We start from the raw sequence: 21,843 nt of genomic DNA, 5'->3' as shown, positions 1-21,843 counted from the left end.
GGCATAGACATAGGACTATTCTGTTTTAACAGAGGTTCTATGAGGAGAAAAAAATGCCAGGAATAAGAGCTATTATCTAAGGAAAAGTGAAAGTGTTAGTTGCTCTGTCATGGCCAACTCTTTGCGACCCATGGGCTATAGTCCACCAGGATCCTCTGACCATGGGATTTCCAAGGCAAGAATACCAGTGTAGGTAGCCATTCCCTTCTCCAGGGGATCTTTCTGACCCATGGATCAAACGTGCGTCTCCTGCATTGCAGGTGGATCCTTTATGGTCTGAACCACCAGGTAAGCCCATTACCTAGGGATGAGGGGTTAATTAGGGAGGTTAGGGAAGACAGTCAGCAGCCTGGGGACAGTGGGCATTTGGTGGTAGGTAAGTTTGCTGGTGGGATGTCCTGAAATGCAAAAGGAGGGGATCTTAAAGCAGACTCTCTGCCTCAAGGCTTGTCTTTTGCCAGATTTTCACCTGGGCCTGTGTTTATATTAAAAAGCAGAGACATCACTTTGCTGACAAAGATCCATATAGTCAAAGCTAGTTTTTCCAGTAGTCATGCACAGATGTGAGAGTTAGTGCCTAAAGAAGGCTAAGCGCTGAAGAATGGATGCTTTTGAATTGTGGTGCTGGAGAAGACTCTTGAGAGTCCCTTGGACTGTAAGGAGATCAAACCAGTCAATCCTAAAGGAAATCAACCCTAAATATTCATTGAAAGGACTGATGCTGAAGCTGAAGCTGCAATACTTAGGCCATCTGATGCAAAGAACTGACTCATTGGAAAAGACCCCGACGCTGGGAAAGATCGAAGGCAGGAGAAGAAGGAGACGACAGAGGATGAGATGGTTAGATAACATCACCTTTCTCAATGGCTGTGAATTTGAGCCAACTCTGGGTGATAGTGGAGGACAGAGGAGCCTGGAGTGCTGCATTCCATCAGGTCACAAAGAGTCGGATACGACTTTGCCACTGAAAAACAGCAACCACAATGTCTTCCTAAATGGACCCCTTTGGTCCTCTCTCTCCATATTCACATCCAGTCAACTAAAGACAATTTTTCTCTCAGCTCTTTGAAACTCTTGTTAAAATGCCTTCATCTTGCCTTGCTTCTGCCTCTTCTGACATAAGGTCTTTCTCCTCTCTTCATTTGCTGCTTACTGGGTACTTTTTCTCTCCTAGGCATAGGCTGATTCTTTGTATTTTTTATTGTTATTAAAATGCCAGGTTTTGACTTTTATATTTCATTTATTCTTCCCATGGGTCTTTTGTGACCTTATCATAAAAGTTTATTACATATAAATGTGAAGATTCACTAATATACTTAAAATGAGGGAAAGCAATGTAGCAACCGCTGCTAAGATGAAAAACTATATACCATAAATATAAGAACAAAGCAGTCTGACATTTATTTTCAGCAATTTACACAATAAAGAAATGGAGAGCCATCTTAAAAAATTTTTTTCTGTCTCATTTATTCCTTATGCATCAGGGACACAGGTATATGTCTTATCCAAGGTATCATCTAACTTTTAATCCAACTAAAATTAATGCTAGATTTCAGATTTAATCATTAATCAGATCACTCATTCAACAAATTTTTGTTGAGCATCTACTATGGAGTAGGCATCTTGTTCAATGCTAGAAACATAATGATAAAAAAAAGGACAGAACTTCTGGTTCTTGATATATACAATCCAGCAGGAGAGATGGATGTTAAACAAATAATCACACAATTTCCATAAATAATTATGTAATTTAAATTGTGTTATAAAGGATAAATATAAGCTACTGTTATCATAGAAAATAGGACTCCTTCTTTCTTCCTGCACTTATTTGGTAAAGAAACCCATGAAAAACTTTGGAATAGGGAAGAGTATGGAGATCATAGATAAACAAGTCAATGACTTTTTAAAGGCTGAACACACCTGTGTAACCAGAACCTAAGTCAAGAAACAGAACATTATTAGAATCTCTGGAGTTTCATGCATGCCTACTTTTATTCTCCAAATTCAGTTTGCTGGAAGTCTAGTATCTTTGAGCACTTGCTATGTGCTAGGCTCAATGCAAAATCTTTTATAGATCCAATATCATGTGAAGAACAGTTTTTTTTTTTTTTTAATATGTTAAATTATTCCCTGGGAATCTAATTTATACCCAGTATTTAATTAGCAAATTCAGCATTTTCAGATAGAACAACAGCCTTCAGCCCAGCACAGATAGGACTTCGCCATTCTCCTTTCCTAGAGACTTTTCATAAATGCAGGAAATTTCCATGATGATAGAGGTCTTGGAGCCCATAAACAACAAGGAAGTGGCAGTTTCTCTGGATGGCTATGAGCCAGGTCCTTAAGTAACTGGGTGCCAGTATATCTTACTTTGTTGTTCTGTACCTCTTCCTTCCCCAGAAAGAGTCAGCCGAGGTGCCTCTCCACACCACAAGGTCCTTCTTAAGGATAGCTAAGACTGACTTGCTAATTTCTCTGTGTAGTGAAGACCCCTTTAGTGAGCATCTCTTAGCCAACTGTAATCATTCAAAGCTTGGAAGAAATTTATATCTGGTATTTGGGGCACCATTTCTGTGAATTCTGAAGGTTTGTGGCAAGGGATTTTAATGGGGTTTTAAAGCATCTAACTGGGGAGAAAAAAGAGTCCAAAGGACACTGTGAGAAATAGAGGCAGAAAAAAATTGCCTACTGTCCAAAAGGAAGTTTGGGTAATAGGAACAATACTAAGAACATTTACTGGCAGCTATTTTTTGCTTTAGAGACCAATCTAGATAAGAAAGTAGGAATAGGAACCAAGGACTTAATATTATCAATTATCCTAGGAGTTATGGGGGAAAAAATGTATTGGTGAGGTTACACCCACCAGGAACTGTGCTGGTAAGAACTGACCTATTTAGAGGATAAGGAGGCTTGGTACTTATTATTATTGTACATGCTAGGTTGGGAGGAGTAGTGTGATCTTTGGGGATTAATAATGTACCATGGGCAGAACCTGCCTTGGGCACTGGTAAAAGGTAAAGCCATCTGTATGGTTTTATCCAAGAGACAATAAACATCTCTTTATTATAAAAACAAATATACGAACAAAGAATAAGGAAACTACCTCTAAATGGGTTTGACAAGTTCCAAATCCGCAAATAATGCACCTCTTTGTGCAGAGTGCTGAAACCCCCAGAGACAATGCGGATGTCTTGTATCTGGGGGGATCTTCTATAAAACCATGCAACCTAGCTTCTGCCAGGCCCTTGGTATTTTTTGAGTATGTGCGGATTTTCCACCATTGTTCTCTCTGGAGACTGAATGGCTGTGTCAAATTTCTTCCACCTCAACACCAACCCCAATTTCCTGTTTTTTTTCTCTTTTCTATTGTAGGGAGACAACTTGGCCTTTCCTTTGCTGAGAATCTTGAGGTCTTGCTTTCTCTCACTTCCCTCCTCTGCCCCTTAGCCTTCTTTCCGCATCTCCTTTGTTGGTTTTCTCCAGCTTAAAAAGATAAAACCACTTCCTGCGTCCCAAAGTCATTCTCTGTGCTTCTTCTCTAGGACTGTGTTCCTTAGAATTAATAATTTAATCTCTCTCATACATTTGTTTTAAACTTTTATTACAACATTTTCCAAACATACACAAAAGTAGAAAGAATACTGCAAGGAAGTTTACTGCCAATTTATGGAGGATTTTGAATGCCTAGATGAAGTCATCTTTCCGTTTATTTATTAAGCATGGGGCATATTTGAAAGCGTCCGTGCAGGAGACTGCCAAGAGTAGAGAAATGCTTTGAAGTTGTTGAAAGTTGTGAGAGTGGATGGGAAGGAGAAGATATGGAAACTAGTTAGGAGGCAACTGTTTAAGAGATTATGAACTTGAACTAGTGTAGTGACTGTGGGAAAGAAGTGGGGATTGAACTTATTTTCAAGTGATGTTTCTTGAATAGTATCCACAGTGTATGGAAACATAATAAAAGGGTGGAGAACTTGAATTCTCAAATCTTCATAATAAGAGCTAATATTTGTTGCTTACTATGCAATAGTTTGAGTGCTGGCTATACACACCAGCCTGCATTTTCTGTATCTCCACTTGGATATCTAATAGTCATCTCAGAGTTAACATGTATGTCACTCAGTTCTTGATTGTTGTTATTGTTGTTTGTAAAAAACAATTGCTATTGTTTTAGTCGCTCAGTTGTGTATGAGTCTTTGTGATCCCATGGACTGTAGCCTGCCATATTCCTCTGTCCATGGGATTCTCCTGGCAAGAACACTGGTGTTGGTTGCCATTTCCTTCTCCAGGGAATCTTCCTGACCCAGGGACTGAACCCATGTCTCCTGCACTGGCAGGCATATTCTTTACTACTGAGCCACCAGGGAAGCCCTAGCTCCTGATACTTCTTCCCAAATCTGTCTCTCCATGTCTTTTTCCTTTAAGATAATGGGAAATTCTTCCATCTAGTTCTCAGACCAAGATTCATCCTTGACTCCTCTCTTTTGCTCATACCTCACTTCTAATTTATCAGAAAACAGTACTGATTCTAATTTCAGAATATATCCAGAACTCCACCACTTTTCACCACTGCCGCGGTCAGCATGTCTCACTAGGGTTGTTTCAGTAGCCCCCTAACTAGTCTCCCTGCTTCTGTCCTTGCTTCCCTTAAGTCTGTTCTCAAGACAGCAGTCAGAGTGATCTATTTAAAGCATAAATTATGCTAAACCTGTGGTAAAAACCTGTCCAACAAGGATTAGAGTCCATAGACTGTATTGTGATGCTCTCCATGATCTGCTCCTTGTCCAAACCCATTACTGCACAGATATCATTTTCTCTACCTTTCTCTTCCCCTCACTCCATTCTAACCACCTTAGGATCCTTGTTCCTCAAGTTTGGCATCTCAGGCTTTTGCACTTGTGGTTTCTTCTACCTAGAACAGCTTTCCTTCAGTATCTGCAAGCTTCATATTCTTATCTTTTGGAGCCTTTGCTGAAAGTCACATTATGATTAAGGCTACCATACTTAAAACTGCAAGCCATGCACCTTGCCTTCACAGTTCCTTTCCGCCATTAAACTGCTCTGCTTCTCCACCCTCACACCTCTCAGTGCACTTATTATTTTGGGTCCCCAATGGGAACATGCCCCATAAAGGAGAAGGAGGCAGGCCTAGAAAAAAGGATGTAGAGACTCTACCTATTTCCCTCTATGTTTATGGAGCCACAGATACAGAATTTCCCCACACCAATGCCTCATCTTTAGCCTGCCTGCCTCCTTATGTTACCATCTTGGAGTGAATAAGATGGGAGGACAATGAAAAAATTTGAACACAGAAGGACATTTGGAGGAAGAATCTGAATCACAGGCTCTTCTAAGTTGTGACCTTTAAGAAGTCCTTGAACTCTGGATACTCATCACACTCTAGCTAGAAAATCTTTCTTCATTCACACCTCTGGTAACACACATTTACTCTGTGCCTTTGCAACTTTTGTTCGACTCTTTGAAAAACAGCAGTAAAAATCTTGTGTCAGATCAAAGAAAATTGTCATGACCTTCCAGGCTGTGAGAGCAATATGCTGAAAACAATCTGATAGTGTGGCATGCTGCCTGCAAATAAACACACACAGGGTCCCTTTCTTGGGCACTGTTGTGTGGTTTGCAGCTGAGGCTCAGGAGAAATTATAGACTGTCCATCTCATCACCAGGCCCAGAGGAGGCTGATGAATTCACCTTGGCCATGACTGCCTTAGTGAGTGTTCACAGATATCACTGGTCTGGAAGCTATGAAACATACACAGAAGAGTCTCTTTGGAGTCTTGGTAAGCGTGCTGATTTCTGGATGCTCTGAATCTGAATCTTTGGAGGTAGTGGATCCAGAAATCTGTATCTGTTCCAAGTTCCTCAGGTGGTTTTCTACAGCCCACTGATGACTGCTTCACGAACCAATGTATGGGATTCACTGCTTTTCTTACTCTTCTTTAATGGTTACTTATATGTACTTTTGGAGAAGGCAATGGCACCTTGGACGGAGGAGCCTGGTAAGCTGCAGTCCATGGGGTCGCTAAGAGTCAGAGACGACTGGGCGACCTCACTTTCACTTTTCACTTCCATGCATTGGAGAAGGAAATGGCAACCCACTCCAGTGTTCTTGCCTGGAGAATCCCAGGGACAGGGGAACCTGGTGGGCTGCCATCTATGGGATTGCACAGAGTCGGAGACGACTGAAGTGACTTAGCAGCAGCAGCATAGGTACTTTTGACAACTGGTTGGGTGTAAACTACATCCTAACTACAGATAATTTTGTCCTACATGAGTTGGACAATCCTAAAGGAAATCCTGAATAGTCATTGGAAGGACTGATGCTGAAGATGAAACTCTAATACATTGGCCAACTGATGCAAAGAACTGATTCATTGGAAAAGACCCTGATGCTGGGAAAGATTGAAGGCAGGAGGAGAAGGGGATGACAGAGGATGAAATGGTTGGATGGCAAAACTGACTCGATGGACATGAATTTGAGCAGGCTCCAGAAGTTGGTGATGGACAGGGAAGCCTGGAGTGCTGCAGTCTATGGGGTTACAAAGAGTTGGACACGACTGAGCCACTGATCTGACATGAGTTGGAGGTGGTGTTTTCTGCTAGTTTCTGAAAACTTGTTTTGTATGGAAGTTCCATCCCTCAGGCATACATTGCATACTTAACCCAGCGAGCATCCACAGTTATCAACTATCCCCCTGATATGACCCCTAGACACGGGCACTTCCATTTTCTCTCTATAACAGTGGGATAAAGGGGTATGTGGTACTTGAAGAGTGAGAGCTCTGGGAGACATCAACTAAGAGGGAACTTTAAACATGACTGGGAATAGAATAAGACTATGACTTGTGTTAGGGTTTAATGGGGAAGAGCATTAGATGTAGTTTTAAAGGTTACTTTGGTGGCCTGGAAACAGGGTGATGCTCCAGTAATAACAGATGATCATTAGTTGCATTCTTGAAAGTTGGAGCAAGTTTAAATAGCTATGGGGTTTGGGGGGAAAAGAGCTGTGTGGTACCTACAGGTTTGAAGTTTTGGTCTCACTCATTAGGGAATGAATGAATCCTTTCTTGGCCTCCCTTTTCCCACATGGGATTCATCATCTTTTCTGAATAGAGATTAAACAAATATGGTCCTGCAGGTGAGATACCCCAGTGGGGAGTCAGACAATACAGATTTTAGAACTGATCTCACTGCCAACTTTCCTTGATGTTATTTCCTTTAATCCTTCCGGGAGGAAGTAATCACCTCCCTTAGCATCTCATACCACTGTCCTGTGGTCTTTTACAGATTGAGTCTTATTGTAGTGGGTTGGGTATGTGTCTGATTCTCCTACAGACTGTGACCTTTTGGAGGACAGGGCTCGTGTTTCATGTACCAATTTGTTAATGACTATATCTGTTATTTAGTGGGTATCTACTATAGTCAAATACTAAAGTTTGTGTCTTTTGGATTTGAAATAGTAAAACCATAGACCAGGGGAAGGGCAAAAGGTGCAGCAACACAGTAAACATTAGCAAACACTTATTAAACTCATTTCTCCTTTAAAGCACTCTCATTCCAGTTTAAAACAAGTTAGATTCATTTGATCATCTCTCTAATCCTGTGAGGTAGTTACTATTATTAGGTTATTTTACAGATGAGCAACTGAGACACAGAGGCATTAAGAGAGCAGTCAGAGTCCCAGAAAGAGATAGGGAGCAGTCAGACAAGTCATTTCTGCCTGATTGTTCAGTGGAGACTGGCCTTCAGTAGAGTTGAGGGAAGAGAAGTATTTTTAGAAATCAATTGACGAGGACACTTCAACTAGGAAATTGCAGCAATTATGGAAGCAGAGACCAAGAATTTAATTTTCTATAAAGTATAATATGGTATTAAGAAGTCCAACCATCCTCAATTACTGTTTCCATAAAATCCTTAGGTAAGACACCTTTCAGATAGAGTTATAAATAACTTTCTGAATCTGTTGAGCTCCAACCGAGAATTATAGTCAAAGTTTTATCCAGAGTGGGCAACTCAAGAAGCAGGCCCACTTGGAGAATGCAGTTTTAAAAGATGTGCTCTGTATTGTGCTCAGGGCTGAGGGCTGAGAAAGGTGATGGGCCGGGGAGCATAGAAGAGAAATTCTCATGAGAGATGGGGATTTTGTCTTGGTCTTAAGCAGTGCTTGGCATGTAGTATGTGGTTTAACCAAGAGGTAGTGAATGGATGACAGAAAGGGGAGAAGCATAGATAAAGCATGGTGGAATTATGCTTAGCAGATGCTTGATAATTACATGTGAGGTTGAATGGAAAATACAGTTTACCTGAGGCCTTACTAAGGCAAGATATAAAATATTGATAAAAGTAAAAACAACAACAAAAACTCTGAATGAATTAATAGGGAGGTAGTATAAGCCAGACCTGCTTGACTTCATGGGCACTGGCCTATAATATCCTGTGAAATATTTTAAGTTCTGCCTCTAACATAGAATCTCTTTTCAGGTGTCCTCTCCTTAGGCTTCTCACCTCATCCATTACATGGTGATTGAAATGGAAAAAACAAAAGGTTTTTGTCCTCATCATGTCTCATCAAGGAGATCTGCATGATAAAAAGAAGAAAGAAGACTCAGTCCTTAGAGAATTTGAAACAGGGTGCTGAGGGAGAGATGATGTGGGAGACTTCCCAGAAGTCCTGCTCTCTCTTTGAAGTGAAGCGAAGTGAAGTGAAAGTCGCTCAGTTATGTCCGACTCTTTGCAACCCCATGGTCTATACAGTCCATGGAATTCTCCAGGCCAGAATACTGGAGTGGGTAGCCTTTCCCTTCTTCAGGGGATCTTCCCAAACCAGGGATTGAACCCAGGTTTCCTGCACTGTAGGCAGATTCTTGACCAGCTGAGCCACAAGGGAAGCCCATGGGAGGCCCTTATTTGAGAAATCCTTTTATTATTTATGGGGTCATGTCTCTTTATGCCACCACTACATATTTTTGCTGATGGTCCAGTTTTGCTATGTGACCTAAGTTACCAATGATGGGTCTATATTTCTCATGCTGGCATTTTCTGTACATGTGGGAACATATGTCTGCACATAGAACAAGACCTTTCTGGTCTTTTTTGGTGCCTGGCATGGGAAACCCATCTCTTTAGAATGGCTTCCCTGGGGAGTATTCATCCCTCTAAAAAGCTCTACCATAGAGTGTCACAGGGCTTCCCCGATGGCTCAGCAGCAGAGAATCTGCCTGGAACTCAGGAGACACAGGAGACTCAGGTCTGATTCCTGGGTCAGGAAGATCCCCAGGAGGAGGAAGTGGTAACCCACTCCAGCATCCTTCCCTGGGAAATTCCACGGACAGAGGAGCCTGCCTGGCAGGTTACAGTCCATAGGGTTGCAAAGAGTTAAAGACGACTGAGTGACTGAGTACATGGAACGTCACGTCAACTGTGGAGTCCTTGCCAACCTACCCAGGAAGAATTAATGACACTGACTCCTTTACTATTTGTTTCTTGTATACAGTTCCATTTATTTTCACCTGAATGGATGAATGAATGAACGAATCCAGAAATCTCATCTTATTCTTGGTGGTTCCACAACTCTGTCCAGCACTTGACCCAATAACTGCAATATCATAGCATGTCATGAAGGATCAACAAATAGGTAACTGTACTGAATTTCACCTTCCAATTTTTCCTTTTCCCTTTGATATGATCATAAGAAATTAAAATTAGAATTTTAGAGATCATCTGCTCCATTATAGTGCCCAATGTAGACATTTTTTTTTTTTTTTTTCTGGCTGCACTGTCCAGCTTGCAGGATCTTAGTACCCTGACCAGAGATTGAACCTAGGCCCTTGCACCCCCGCAGTGGAAGCACCAAGTCCTAACCAATGGACCAGCAGGGAATTTTCCAAAGTCTGTAGATTTATTTAGAGTAGAAGATTTATTGCCTATTTGAACATCTCTGGTGGTGGGACACTCACTAAACCATAATACAGTTGATCCAATTTGAACCACTCAAATTGTTAGCAAAGTGCTATTTTTATATTGAGCTAAAAATTGCTTCTCTATACTTTTACCTCTTGGTCCTGTTTCTCTCCTCCCCCACATACTGGGAACTATCTAAAATAAGATTGAACTCCCTCCATATGGCCATTCTCAAGTCTTTGAAAACAACTGTCATGTTCCATTTAAAATTCCCTGTTCCCAAATTGAGCCACTGTATGCTAAATCAGACTTCAACAGTCTCCATATTATACCATATTACATGACCCCTAAGCCATTTCTCTTCCTAGTCTTTCTCATTTGACATCCAGTTCATCAATGTGGTTTCAACAGCCTAGTACTCAGGACACGTACTACGGTATCAAAAAAGTTCAAAGTGATAGATACGATCCCTGTTCACGTTTTTGTGACTTATAAATGCCAGGACTATGCTAGAGCCTGAGAAGTCAGAGATGGCAGGGTCTGCCTTCAACAACTATCTGGAGGAAAAGACTGGCTTCACACTGAAACTCTGCTCCAAGATCCTGTTTGTCTAGTATATGTTGCTATGGCCGGAACAAGGTGCTCATCTTTTGTTGGCCTTTCTTAACTGAGGTGAGCAGGAATGAATGAGACTGCCCAGAGTGGATGAGGGAAGGAGTGGTCAGTAGTGACATTTGAGGCTTAACAACCAACTGGCAGGGATGAGGAAGCTGTGTGTGAGGAGATGTGGTGGGTATCAAAGCCAGGGGATTCCTGGATGATGGGAAAGATTGGCACCGTTTTGGCTGATTACTGAAAGCACTGAGGTTGGAGGTTCTTCACTTTGGAAAAAAAAAGCTCCAGTTGTATGAAACATTGACTGAGATCTGTGGTGTTATTTGTGGGTGTCCACTTGCAAAGTGGAGGAGGCAGGCAAACGATGCCAGGTGTTAAGTGTTGAGAAGTAAGTGGTTAAAGGGTGGTGCTTCACTATTCTTCCCCTCCCCTCAATATCTACAGCACAAGCATGCCAAAAGCTCATTCCAGACAAGAGACAACTCAATCAAGAAATGCTTCCAGAAAGGTTTTTCCTCCAGGTGGGACCTACCTGCTAAAGATCTGGGGAAATCCAGAGAGGGCAACATTTGCCCTCCTCTGGGGTCCCTATTACAAGATACCAGATTGTTGCCCTGAATTTATTTTCAGGAATATTCCATAGCTGGCAATACATTTCCGAGCCTCAGAAGTCATTCTCAGCTTAAAGACATGCACACTGAGAACTCTCAAAAAATAAAATGGGTGACAGAAGCAAGATGCAAACATCAAAAAGTAGATGAAAGGAAGCCGACTGTGCTGAATGGAGGTCATTTGATTAATACAGAACACAAAGGAGTCATGAGTTTCAGTGACTGGGACTGGCCCTGTGCCCAGAGAAGAGCAGACCGGAGGTTAGAGGACATAAAGAGAGAAAGACAGTAGAGAAAGGCTGAACTGGAACTCTGAGAGAAGCTGCGGTGACAGACATTTTGTGATTCTCAGTGTGCGTCACACTTGAGGGCAGAGGCCCATGAGACAGGACTTAGGTGGGACTCTGAGCAAGCTTGTGTCTGCAGGGAGAGCTATGGGGCTGGGCATTGCAGGGTGATGATGCTGCGGAAAAAGCAGGAGACAGGAGACTCTGACTCTGGTTTCTTCTCAGGTACTTGAGAGACGGAGCATGGATGAGCAGGCCGCTCTACAAAGCTCCTCATGAGTGGGTCCATGTGGCATGAAGGATCACTGCAGAATATCAGTGACTACCTCCACTGTTCCTCCTCTGATACGAGTCCTGTGGGAGCAACTTTGAATGATCAAAGTTGGCAGCAGATTCTGTTGTTAACGGACACACTCAGGAGTGTAGGAGTCTGCCTAAGACCTTAGCCCCAGTTTACACCCCTTCTCCATCTCTGATTCTGAGTGGATCATTCTTTGTCTTTCCCACCCATGATACCATGAACAAACGTCATTTGTTTGTGAACGATGTCCCCAACTTAGGTCCTATAGCCCTCATAGGACCTACAATTCTCTCACCTCAATACAGTCACTCAGATCCTACTTCAAGTCAAGTAATCTGATGTGGATGCCAGTTCCCCCTAATCTCAGTTTTCCTTCTTTCCCTGGTGATGGTTTTTCTTGGATCCTAAACTAGTGTCAACTGACCATTCCTCTTAATAACTTACTGTATCCCTTCCCCAGAAATTTACACTCAGCCCTGGTTACTGCAGTGGAGAAGGGTAGGAAATAACTAAACTATCTTTCATCCAAGTCATCTGACCTTAGTCTCCTTGGGTTTGTGGACCGTTTTGCCAAGGTAATGTCCCCCTCTGTCTTCCCCTCCATGAGAACTTGAATTCAATAAGAGTTTAATGTATAATATATAAAGGATGGTGCTGAAAATCAGAGGAGTGGGAACTGACTCTTGTTCTCTGTTGAATTCAAAGTGCAAAGCACTGGGCCTTGTACACAGTAAAGGAAAAGAAAGTGAGGTCACTCAGTTGTGTCCGACTCTTTGTGGCCCCATGGACTGCAGCCTCCCAGGCTCCTCCATCCATGAGATTTTCCAGGCAAGAGCACTAGAGTGGGTTGCCATTTCCGTCTCCAGAAGGCATGTAACAAATATCTATAGTATAATCAGGGAAAAATTAAGGATTACTCAACAAGTAATCTTTTAATAATTTTTAAAATAATCCTATCAAATTATCATTTGATAATTTTTATTGACATGTAGTTGATTTATGATGATGTGTTAGTTTTAGGTATGCAGAAAAATTATTCAGATATACACAAATATATGTATACATATATAATTTTTAGCTATATTATATATATATATATATATATATATAATTGTTTAGCTACTTGAAGCTTGAAAAGAAAATCCATTTAGAAAGTTATCATCTCATAGTATACAATAACATAAATTCCAGATTAATTAATATTCTAAAGTAAGAAAATGAAATTTTAAAAACAAGAAAACATAGAAACATACAGCACAGTTTATTTGATACAAGGAAGGAATTTTCTAGGCATAAGTCAGTGGATGGAATTACAAAGGAAAAGATTAATTGATTTGACTAAAAAAATAAAGGGTTTCCCTGGTGGCTCAGCTGGTAAAGAATCCACCTTTAACGCAGGAGACCTGGGTTCGATCCCTGAGTTGGGAAAGTGCTCTGGAGAAGGGAAAGGCTATCCGCTCTAGTATTCTGGCCTGTAGATTTCCATGGCCTGTATAGTCCATGGGGTCGCAAAGAGTCAGGCATGACTGAGCGACTTTTACTTTCAAAAAAATAAAAACTTCTGTATTAAGAAAAATGCAAGATAGATTTGAAATGGTATTTGAAAACATGTTGAGGTTTTATAATTATATAATTATATTCCTTTCTTTCCCTTTCTTAATTATTTCCCTTCACAATTAATATTCCTTTCTTTCCCTTTCAAGTTTGGAACCAGTTTATGAGTAGGCACAGAAATTACACTGATAGAGATCAAAATATCACTTTATTGGTGATAAAATAGATTATAGTCTATAGTTTACTTTTGAATCTGTAGCAGGTTTCCTAATACTTTACCCCAGAAATAAAGTTTTTTGCTTTGTCATAGACGGAATAGGATGCCTGCAGACCTCCCCAGGGGCACAGCTTTTCTTGGTCAGTTTATTTCACGGCAGAGAGTAGGCAGATCAGAGAGAGAGACAGAGTTGAAAATGTTTTGTTCCTTCTCTCACTCCTTATAAGTCAGATGAGTCAGGCAATGGAAAGAAGCCATGAGTGTTTCTCCAGGGCAGGATGTTTTAAGTTTTTGGTGCCATGGACCACATTCACAGTCTGGTGAAGGCTCTGGACTCCTTTTTCAGAATAATTTTTTAAAATTCAATTAATATATACAGTTACAAAGAAAACCAGTTGTACTGAAATGAAATTACAAAAATATTTAATAATTTTTAAAAATAATTTTTGTGGTTAAGTAAAAGACATCCTTCTTAATTATTCTATTAAATATCATGATCTAGCAGCAGACCTAATAACTACTGTAATTCTGGTGTGAAGAATCACATTTTGATAAATGCAGTATGATATAAAATACCTATGATTTCTACTGGTGGCAAAGCCACAGGTACTGCTAATATTGGTTGAAGGAAAAAAAAGTAAATGTTTATTTTCCCCATTTGAGTTCAAAAACCACTCTACCACCTTTTACTACTTTTGTTCCCAAACCTGACAAACTTCAGGTGAAGAATCCTTTCTCTAACGGAAGTACCTTCATCATAACATGAGGTCAGGAACTTAAGAGTTCTACCAAATATTAAGACTATAAAAGCCTCATACAAATTAACAGGAAAAGCCCCAAGAGACAGACAAGCCAAGAGCATGATGAATAGATAGAAAGTGATAAAAAAAAAATTGAAGAAAAAGTCAACTTTGAAACAGAGAAGTAGAAATTAAATTTTCTTTGCCTATTAAATTAGTCAGGATAAAGCATGCACCCACACAAACACTTACAAATTCTGCCAAATGGCACTGACATGACTATTCTCACTGCTGTTTGAATTGAAAATTGGTACAGTTATTTTGGAAAACAGATCTTAAGTTATTCACATTTTTGAATCAATAACTTATTAAATCATCTTGAACTATTGTCTTTTAATGGCTAAACTCTTAAAATTTTTCTCACAATACTAAGACTACCCAAATCTTAAAGGACCCAGTGGGTCTTATATACTGAGTTCTCACTATCACTAATGAACAAAATATTTTCCAGTTCAAAACCATAACTGTAATGAATTTACATTCCCATTATATACACTTACACATCAGAAGGACTTCTTATGTATGCCAAACTCTCCTTTGAATCTGCTGAACTCTCAGAATATTGCTGGAGGAATGATAAATTGCCTAGGAGAGCACCTATCTGGGTGTGATGGTTAATTTTATTAATAGGTGTCAACTTGACTGGGCTAAGGGATGTCCAGATAGTGGGTTTTAAAAAGATCACTGTTTCTGGGTATGTCTATAAGACTTTCTCTGGAAGAGATTAGCATTTGAATTAGTAATCAGTAGAGCGAGTAATGAAGGTCATCCTCATCAATACCAGTGGGTGTCATCCAACACACTGAGGGCCTGAATAGAACCAAAAGACAGAGAAAGGGTGAATTTGTTCTCTCTGCTTCAGCTGAGATATTCATCTTCTCCTGCCCTCCAACATTGATGCTCCTAATTCTCAGGCTTTCAGACTCAGATTGGGACTCACTCCATTCTCAAGCCTTTGGACTCAGATAGAATGATACCACTTTTCTTGGTTCTATGGTTTGCAGACAGCCGATCACAGGACTTCTCAGCCTCCATAACCAGGTGAGCCAATTTCTTTAATATATCTCCATATATAATAATATATATATAATAAATACTATGTATATTTCATATATAGTATCTGGAGATTTGTTAAAGGGATTATATATTAAACTTACATGTAAGACTCCCTGGTGGCTCAGACGGTAAAGAATCTGCCAGCAAAGCAGGAGACCCAGGTTCGATCCCTGAGTTGGGAAGATTCCCTGGAATGGGAAATGGCAACCCACTCCAGTATTCTTGTCTAGAGAATTCCATGGACAGGGGAGACTGGCAGGCTACAGTGCATGGGGTCACAAAGAGTTGGACATGACTGAGCAACTAACATACACACACACATTACGCTAACATACTAATTTTAATTATTAATAAAAGTTACTTATTTATATATTATATTGATTAAATTATATATTAAGTATATTATATATGTATATATAGACACATCTCCAATTGGCTCTGTTTCTCTGGAGAACCCTGGCTCATTGGGCATTGATATTTGGGCACAATATTTAGTGGCCTATATTCAATTTTTGCTTAGATGATTTTCTTTGTTCATAAGTTTCAGTATTGTCTTTGTCTTCCCTTGGCCTTCCTACCATTAAGTCTTTTGCTTTGATCTTGGCATCACTGTCCCATTTGTTTAGTAAGTTATTTCTTGGCAGCTTACTATGTACCAACAATTGCACTAGGTATTAGTGATTCAATGGTGAATAAAATAAATGTATTGCTGTCCTCATAGAACTTGCAATCAATTGCTGCGTCCAAAAGCTACAGTCTGTGGGCCAAATTCAGCTTGTCATCTTTTTTTGTACAACCTGTAAGAATAGTTTTTACATTTTAAAACATAATAAATATCAAATGAAGAGTAATTTGTCTTGATATGCAAATCACACTAAATTCAAATTCTAGTGACCATCAATAAAGTTTTATTGTAACACACCACACTAATCTGTTTATTTTCTATAACTGCTTTTACACCACAGCAGCAGAGTAGTTGCAAGAAATACTGTATGGCACAAACCTGAATTATTTACTATCTATCCTCTTACTGAAGAAGTTTTCAGCTTCCTGAATAGTGGTGCAGGTAGAAAAGAACACACAATCAAGCAATAAGTAATCACAGATCGTGGCAAGTGACATGAAGGGGAAAATGAGCCAAGATTGAGAAAGTCAGGAGCATCTGTGTGGATGGAAATGCCTTCAGGTGGAAGTGACAGAGAAGTTGAGATGGGAAAGAAGAGAAGGATCCAGCTCTGCTAAGACAGGGGCAATTCTGTTCCGGGCAGTGGAGAGGGAGCAGTGATGGCAAAGGGACTGATGTGGGGAAGATGTTAGCCTGTTTGAGGAACTGAGATGACTTCATGGCTGGAGAATAGTAAGAGGGGAGCCTGATACCGAAGTACATGGGAAACCAATTAAGACCTTTAAGCAAGAGAATGACATGGTTTGATTTGTGTGTATCCAAGACCACTTCAGCTGCTCTGCAGAGAATGGATTGCAACAGAAAAGGAAAAGAGAAGGGGAGAATATTTAGAAAGGTATTGGTCCCATCTTCCCTATAAGGTCCCCTCCTTCACCTTTCTCCCATGAACATGTCAGCTCCATAAACTACTTCAGAATTCTGCAATATTTTGCAATTATTTTTTTGAAAGTTGGTTATTGAGATTCAGATGTGTAGAATAGTAACTGATAAAAATTTCTGAAGAAGCTTGTGTTGGCTATCATATTTTACTCTAATAAGAACTCATTGAGAAATAAATTCTTTTGAAAAATACAGAGTTTTCAAATATGATGCAATAGAATATGAGCAGTGTTCTTAGAAATCATAAACGGTGATAGTCACTTTAATCTCCTGGCAAACTGTATAACACTTCTCTGGAGTAGATAACCATCCTGGAGAGGAAGATGAGGCCAAAGTTGATAGCAGAACATGTGTGCGCAGGAAGTGAGCAGTAATCTGTGGTTGATGCAATCAGATAGATGGAAAAAGTTTGGACAGGGTAAGATAGAGGCTGAGAAACATGGCTGTGGAGACCAGTGGGGAATTCCTGGAGGAAGATTAGCCTGGGGACTTAAGAACTCTGATATCTATTTTTTATGGTGCTACTTTTTGCAGTGTGGCCATTTGAAAGCCTTCCTTTTTTCAAGATTTCATTGGAAGTCTGATACAAACACACAGACTTGGGTTGGTGGTTTTCTGGAAGTAATTGAGGTATTGCCTCGCACAGTAGGAGATAATATAGAAAAACCATTTAGTGTGTGGGGTGGTCAGACGATCAGTAAAATGAAGTCATCTGATGAAAGCAGAAATCCAGTGTCAGATTGACTAGGAGAAAATTTCTCCAAGAAATACAAGAATTCTAAGAAAGGCCAGGTAAGAAAACAAGTTTCTCCCCTCAAGTAATAGGGGTTTTTGAGGGAATTTTATTTGACAGTTTAAAGACAGTGTGACTCCCGCTTACGTATGGGTTACAAATCATGTCCTCTTGTCAGTTCTATAATTTACATAAAGTCAATAGTGTGTTCAGTTCAGAGGCCTTAAAGAACAGCCTGAGAGATTAAATGACTTCCAAGGATACTGACATTCCCAGGGATAGAACCTCTGTTGTTCCTCTGGCCACTAGAACCCTTGATAAAGCCCATACTTCTGTCTACTTGGTGGATGAAAGCCAAGGTTAAAGAAGAGCAGAAGAGAACGAAAGCAAATGTTTACGGGAAAACAAAAGCCAGCGTTTATAGGAAGTATTTGCTTCCTCATGTCTCTTGTTTCTGAATTTTGGGTTTCCCTAAAGGAGACGGTTCTATTTTTAGGAAAAAACAACGTATAAACACAAAAGGGCCAGATTTTCTGAGCCTTTTTCAGGAAGCACTTTCCACCAATCTGTTTCTGGGTCTCCCACACCAACTCAGACAGGGTGAAGCATCATGTTTCCATAGTCTCTTCTAGTTAACTCAGCATCCAATAAAAAGACACAATTAAAAGGATATTTTTGTTATTTAAGAAAGATGAGACAATTTAGTTTAGAGAATCCAAGTAGGAACCTGACTAAATCTGCACACATGAGGAATAGTGAGGACTTTAGTCAATTCAGTTTCATGAGGAGCTTCTTTGAGAAGATTTCTACTTTCCTAATCTTAGGGATGACTGAAAGTCTCCTGGAGACCAGAGTGGACCCTCCTGTTATCCAAGAACCTAAGTGAATAACCTTAGCTATGAGATAATCTGGTACAGTGGCATGGATGAGCCTTCAGGACAAGAAACCCCAGGGCCTTGTCTGGAAAGGCCAATAGCAACGGAACCACCTCACTTCCTCTCTACTATACCTGTGAGCTGAGTCACTCAGTCATGTCAGAACTCTTTGGGATCCTGTGGACTATAAACCCCCAGGCTCCTCTCTGTCCATGGAATTTTCCAGGTGAGAATACTGGAGTGGGTTGCCATTTCCTACTCCAGGGCATCTTCTTGATTCAAGGATTGAACCCATGTCTTCTACATCTCCTGTATTGACAGGCGGATTCTTTACCGCTGAGCTACCTGGGAAGCCCTCCTCTCTACTACAGGTTCTACCAAAAAATTCTGCAAAAGCTCCTCTCTCTTTCCAATGTGTCTTGGATGAAAACCTGATGTAGACCCCTGTAGAGACGGGACTGGGTCAGATAAGAGGGTGCAAAACCCTCCTTCCACAGACCCATAAAAACAGGAGTCAGTGCTTGGAAGAGAAATTGGCCTGGCTTTCCTGAGCCTGCTGCTCTCCATTTTTCCAAACTCAAATGAATGTTCTTCCTTATCTCTCAGAATGCACGAATGAATAAATAATTGTCTACAAAGTCTCTTGAGTTTCCTGAAGAAAAGCACCATCTGAATATAGAAGTAAATGTGCTAGACAGCTATCAAAGCTCAAAGCAAAGAAAGTCACAGAATGGGAAGAAATTTGCAAAACATAACTTAACACCTCAAAGTCAAAATCTTGTACAAATGACTAAGTGGCAATTTTTTTTTTTTTTTGAGGTTAAGAGAAATAGCAGAGCCTACAGTTCCTACTAAACAATAATCACCACCACCAATCCCTATTTACTGATGAATAGTTTACAAAACACTTCCACGTATACATGGCCTCATTTCTCATTAATGAGACATGCGCATAAAACAGAAACATTGTGAGATAATATCTATTCTTACCTCCATTCCGAATGAAGAGATCCTAAGACTCAGAAATGGTAAATATCACTTGTTTCCTCAACAGTTAAGTAGTAGAATCAGCAGCAGAATCCAAATCTTGTGGTGCCCAAATCCATGCTATTTCTACTAATACTATATGAGACCACTTCTCCTGAGTGCTTTCCCCTCCAACTTCCTGTCTTGTGATGAATAGTGTATTAAAAACTGATTCCTGACCTCTTTGGTGAGGAATAAGCACTTTGGATCACAGAACCAGCCTAGAGGAGCCCATCGTTGCAGCTACTTCGGTCTTCCAGATCCAAGATATTCCTTCTTCTCCAAGATGGAGAGTAAAGTATGTTTAAATTTGAAGTCACCAAGTGAAATAAGTTTAAGTTTTCAATCACCAGGAAAACTATAAAGTCTTTCTTTTCCACAACTGCCCCTCAGATATACTGTGTTTATCTATGGTTTATGGTCCCTTCTTATGCTAGACATTAGCACTTTACATAAGTCCCCTCATTCTTTCAGCATTTGTGTTTATGAGTGTTTTGGGCATATTTCTAACTGCTGCACATAAAGTAGGGAATAAAGTGGAATGGGGAAATGGGGAGTGGGTGGGATGAATTGGAAGACTGGGATTGACATATATACTATGTATATTATGTGTAAAATAGATAACTAAAGAGAACCTACTGCATAGCACAGGGAACTTTGTGATGATAAAAATGGGAAGGAAATCCAAAAAAAGAGGGGATATACGTATATGAATAGCTGATTCACTTTGCTGTACAGTAGAAACTAACTAACATAGCATTGTAAAGCAACTATACTCCAATAAAAACTTTTTTAAAAGTGGTCAACCCAAACCCTCCATGGGGTGAGTGGGTGGGACAAACAATATGCAAAATAAACAAGTAAGTAACATGTCAGGGGGTGATAAGTTCTATGGATCTCCAGTGAGTAATCAAGAGGATAGAAGTGTCATGGTTCAGTGGTCTGGGGCTGGCAGTAGGATGTTGCAATTGGGATGTAGTTGGGATAGTCTCTGATTTCAGCAGCTTTCCCAAGGACATGGGGAAGGAAACCATGTGGTTATCTGGGACAGAGCTTTGTAAGGATAGGGTGTGAATGTCCTTGGGAAAGATTGCTGGGTGTGTTTGAAGAACATGTAGTAGAACAATGTGACTGGAGCAGAAGAAGCAGGGGTAGAAAGGTAAAAGATAGGATAGGAAAGACATGATGTGAGAGGTCCAGATGGCTTGGAGGCCATTGTCTAACCAGAGACAGCCAATGAATCCTTACAACAGATAGGTCTGATGACCCCTCATTTTTTAAACTCTTTAAAGAAATTGAAGTGTACTTGATTTACAATGTTTCAGGTATACCAAAGAGATTCATTTACACATTTAGATATATCTATTCTTTTTCAGATTTTTTCCACTATAGGTTATTACAAGATATTGAATATAGCCCCCAGTGCTAAACAGTAGGTTCTTACTGCTAATGTATTTTATATATAATAGTATCTGTTGATCCCAAATTCCCAACTTATCCCTCCTGTCCCCTTTTCTCAATTTTAAAGTTAAAGATACTCAAAGATAAATTTCACAGTTACTTAAGGCTAGTACAGGGTGGTCAGGGGATTAAATCTAGAATTTTTTATTCCAAAGTTGGCTTTCTGTTCTCTTTTCCCTCTATCTGAGGGTCCTTTGACCCCCATGGTCCTGAATAGAGATTTGAGACAAACAGCTGTGTCCACAACATCTCAATTTCAATGCACATTTATAAAGCATAAACATTAAGAAAACTTCATACAGGAGATTTTAATGAGAGGCAAATTGCATTCTAAGTTGTTGCATGAGTTGAATTGGGATTTATAATCCAGACAATCTAATGCTTTGTAACCAGGGTAAGAAAGGCAGAAAAGAGGAAGCTATAGCTACAATTCTGGGAACTGTTGAGCACAAGGGCATATTGAACAATAAGAGATCAAAGAAGCCAGTGGAAATGCAGCCAGCATGAAATGCCAGGCCAATGCCCTGAGAATGAGAAAGAGATGCTCTGCACCTGTTATCTAGGAAATCTGAAGTACACACAGTGAAAATAATGTCCCATGTTTTGGTTTGAGTCCTTTTGACCAATGGCTACAAAAAACTGGAAAGACTCAAATTTCTCTTTTCCATGTTACTTCAAAATTCCAGTAAACATGGTTAGTCATTCACATCATAGCACTAACAGCACCATTCCTGTGACTACATTTTTTGATGAGCCCGAGGGCACCTCTGCAGACTCTGGTGTGTATCTCATTTGGTGTCCACTCATTCATGTCTTGACTTCTCAGTC

This window comes from Dama dama, chromosome 14, assembly GCF_033118175.1.
Source record: "Dama dama isolate Ldn47 chromosome 14, ASM3311817v1, whole genome shotgun sequence".
NCBI lineage: Eukaryota > Metazoa > Chordata > Mammalia > Artiodactyla > Cervidae > Dama > Dama dama.
Note: the sequence above shows the minus strand (reverse complement) of the source record.